Below are 4,645 nucleotides of genomic sequence, written 5' to 3'. Positions count from 1 at the left end.
TAAGCAGCCAAAATTTGCAATAAATAAAGCACTAGAACAAGAACTAATTGGACCATTGGAGGAGTCACATACCGAAGAACAATCCCCCAAAGCAGTTTTGTGAGTGGAGCTTTGAGCAAGGAGATCGAAAATCATAGCAAAACGAGCTAGAACACGAGTTTGAGCTGTGTGTGGATTTTTTCTGGAGGAAGACGAAGTGTGTGGGTGCTGGAATAAGTGGAGGGGGCCACGTGGGGCCCACGAGGCAGGGGGAAGCCCAGGGGGTGGGCGCGCCCTGGACCCTCGTGGCCAGGTGGTGGTTCCCCCTGATGTGTTCTCAGTGCCAGATATTCTTAAATATTCCAGAAAAAAACATATTTCAATTTGAGGGCATTTGGAGAATTTTTATTTTCAGGGTATTTTTTATTGCAAGGATAACTCAGAAAACCGACAGAAAAATATTATTTTTGCTTTATTTAATCTAAATAACAGAAAGTAAAAGGAGGGTACAGAGAGTTGTCCTTTCTAACTTCATCCATCTCATGCTCATCAAAAGGACTCCACTAACAAGGTTGATCAAGTCTTGTTAACAGACTCATTCTGAATCGCATGAAACCGGAGAATTTTCGAATAGCACTAGGTTACCTCAACGGGGATATGCACATCCCCAATAATAAGAATATCATATTTCTTGTTGACAGTAGGAAGAGGAAATTCAAAAGTTCCAATAGTAATTGTTGAAGTTTTTCCAATAGAATTGATACTGTGGACTTGAGGTTGTTTCCTCCGAAAGTGTATCGTATGATCATTAACATTAATATGAAAAGTGACATTGCCTTCCTTGCAATCAATAACAACCCCTGCAGTATTCAAAAAGGTTCTACCAAGGATAATCGACATACTATCATCCTCGGGAATATCAATAATAACAAAGTCCATTAAAATAGTAACGTTTGCAACCACAATAGGCACATCCTCACAAATACCGAAAGGTATAGCAGTTGATTTATGGGCCATTTGCAAAGTTATTTCAGCAGGTGTCAACTTATTCGAATCAAGTCTACAATATAAAGAGAGAGGCATAACACTAACACCGGATCCAAGATCACATAAAGCAGTTTTAACATAGTTTCTTTTAATGGAGCATGGTATAGTTGGTACTCCTGGATCTCCAAGTTTCTTTGGTATTCCACCCTTAAAATTACAATTAGCAAGCATGGTGGAAATTTCAGCTTCTGGTATCTTTCTTTTATTTGTAACAATGTCCTTCATGTACTTAGCATAAGGATTCATTTTAAGCATATCAGTCAAACGCATACGCAAAAAGATAGGTCTAATCATTTCAGCAAAGCGCCCAAAATCCTCATCATCTTTTTTCTTGGATGGTTTAGGAGGAAAAGGCATGGGTTTCTGAACCCATGGTTCTCTTTCTTTACTGTGCTTTCTAGCAACAAAGTCTCTCTTATCATAACGTTGATTTTTTGATTGTGGGTTATCAAGATCAACAACAGGTTCAATTTCTACATCATTTTTATTGCTAGGTTGAGCATCAACATGAACATCATCATTAACGTTATCTCTAGGTTCATGTTCATCACCAGATTGTGTTTCAGCATCAGAAATAGAAATATCATTGGGATTCTCAGGTGTGTCAACAACAGGTTCACTAGAAGCATGCAAAGTCCTATCATTTTCTTTTTCTTCTTTTTAGAAGGACTAGGTGCATCAACATTAGTTCTCTGAGAATCCTGCTCAATTCTCTTAGGGTGGCCCTCAGGATACAAAGGTTCCTTAGTCATTTTACCCCCTCTAGTCATAACTCTAACACCATTATCATTTTTCTTATTATTTAATTCATTGAGCAAATCATTTTGAGCTTTAAGCACTTGTTATACTTGAGTAGTAACCATAGAAGCATGTTTACTAATAAGTTTAAGTTTACCTTTAACTCTAGTCATATAATCACTCAAGTGTTCAATCATATAAGCATTGCGTTTCAATTGTCTACCCACATAAGCATTGAAGTTTTCTTGTTTAACAATAAAATCATCAAACTCATCCAAGCATTGGCTAGCAAACTTAGTAGACGGGATTTCATGTTTATCATATCTATAGAGAGAATTTACCTTTACCACCTGTGTTGGGTTATCAAGACCATGTATTTCTTAAATAGGCGGTAAATTCTTAACATCTTCAGCTTTAATACCTTTTCTTTCATAGATTTCTTTGCCTCTTGCATATCTTCAGGACTGAGAAATAGAATACCCCTTTTCTTTGGAGTTGGCTTAGGAGTTGGTTCAGGAAGTGTCGACTTATTTTCATTAGTCAACATATTATTCAATAGCAATTCAGCTTGATCAACAGTTCTTTCCTTGAAAACACAACAAGCACAACTATCTAGGTGGTCTCTAGAAGCATCGGTTAGTCCATTGTAAAAGATATCAAGTATTTCATTTTTCTTGAGAGGATGATCAGGCAAAGCATTAAGTAATTGGAGAATCCTCCCCTAAGCTTGTGGGAGACTCTCTTCTTCAATTATATATTTCCCTTAAAGCAGCTTGTTTCTTATGAGTGGGGAAATATTTAGCAGAGAAGTAATAAATCATATCCTGGGGACTACGCACACAACCAGGATCAAGAGAATTAAACCATGTTTTAGCATCACCCTTTAATGAGAACGGAAATAATTTAAGGATATAGTAGTAGCGAGTTTTCTCATCATTAGTGAATAGGGTGGCTATATCATTTAATTTAGTGAGATGTGCCACAATAGTTTCAGATGCATAGCCATAAAAAGGATCAGATTCAACCAAAGTAATTATCTCAGGATCAACAGAGAAATCATAATCCTTATCAGTAACACAGATAGGTGAAGTAGTAAAAGTAGGATCATATTTCATTCTAGCATTCAAAGATTTTTCTTTCAGCTTAGCTAATAATTTCTTAAGATCATATCTATCATTGCAAGCAAGAAAGCCTCTAGCAGTTTTTTCATCCATAACATAACCCTCAGGCATAACAGGCAATTCATATCTAGGGGGAGAATCTTCATCATCACTTTCATCAATATTATCAGTTTCAATAATTTCATTCTCTCTAGCCCTATCAAGTTGTTCATCAAGAAATTCACCTAGTGGCACAGTATTATCAAGCATAGAAGTAGTTTCATCATAAGTATCATGCATAGCAGAAGTGGCATCATCAATAACATGCGACATATCAGAATTAATAACAGAAGCAGGTTTAGGTGTCGCAAGTTTACTCAAAACAGAAGGTGAATCAAGTGTAGAGCTATATGGCAGTTCCTTACCTCCCCTCATAGTTGAGGGATAAATCTTGGTTTTCCCGTCTTTAAAGTTCCTCATACTGACCAGTAGATATAAATCCCAAGTGACTCAAAGAATAGAGCTATGCTCCCCGGCAACGGCGCCAGAAAATAGTCTTGATAACCCACAAGTATAGGGGGTCGCAACAGTTTTCGAGGGTAGAGTATTCAACCCAAATTTATTGATTCGACGCAAGGGGAGCCAAAGAATATTCTCAAGTATTAGCAGCTGAGTTGTCAATTCAACTACACCTGGATAACTGAATATCTGCAGCAAAGTATTTAGTAGCAAAGTAGTATGGAAGTAATGGTAATAGTGGCAAGAGTAATAGTAGCAGTTTTGTAGTAATTGTAACAGTGGCAACAGAAAAGTAACTAAGAGAAGATCAATATGTGAAAAGCTTGTAGGCATTGGATCAGTGATGGATAATTATGTCGGACGCGATTCTTCATGCAACAGTTATAACATAGGGTGACACAGAACTAGCTCCAGTTCATCAATGTAATGTAGGCATGTATTCCTCAAACTACGGTCATCACCGGGAGTGGTCCCGAGTATTGTCACTTCGGGGTTACCAGATCATAACACATAGTAGGTGAATATTGACTTGCAAGATAGGATCAAGAACTCACATATATTCATGAAAACATAATAGGTTTAGATCTGAAATCATGGCACTCGGGCCCTAGTGACAAGCATTAAGCATAGCAAAGTCATAGCAACATCAATCTCAGAACATAATGGATACGAGGGATCAAACCCAAACAAAACTAACTCGATTACATGATAAATCTCATCCAACCCATCACCGTCCAGCAAGCCTATGATGGAATTACTCACGCAAGGTGGTGAGCATCATGAAATTGGTGATGGAGGGTGGTTGATGATGACGACGGCGACGGATTCCCCTCTCCGGACCCCGAACGGACTCCAGATCAGCCTTCCCGGGAGAGTTTAGGGCTTGGCGGCGGCTCCATATCGTAAAACACGATGAATCCTTCTCTTTAATTTTTTCCCCGAACGTGAATATATAGAGTTGGAGTTGAGGTCGGTGGAGCACCAGGGGGCCCACGAGGCAGGGGGCGTGCCCCCCACACTCGTGGACAAGGTGTGGGCCCCTAGTCTTGATTCTTTCGCCAGTATTTTTTATAAATTCCAAAAATATTCTCCGTGAAGTTTCAGGTCATTCCGAGAACTTTTATTTCTGCACAAAAATAACACCATGGCAGTTCTGCTGAAAATAGCGTCTGTCCGGGTTAGTTCCATTCAAACCATGCAAGTTAGAGTCTAAAACAAGGGCAAAAGTGTTTGGAAAAGTAGATACGATGGAGACGTATCAC

This window comes from Triticum dicoccoides, chromosome 7A, assembly GCF_002162155.2.
Source record: "Triticum dicoccoides isolate Atlit2015 ecotype Zavitan chromosome 7A, WEW_v2.0, whole genome shotgun sequence".
Classification (NCBI taxonomy): domain Eukaryota; kingdom Viridiplantae; phylum Streptophyta; class Magnoliopsida; order Poales; family Poaceae; genus Triticum; species Triticum dicoccoides.
This window is presented reverse-complemented; position numbering follows the sequence as displayed.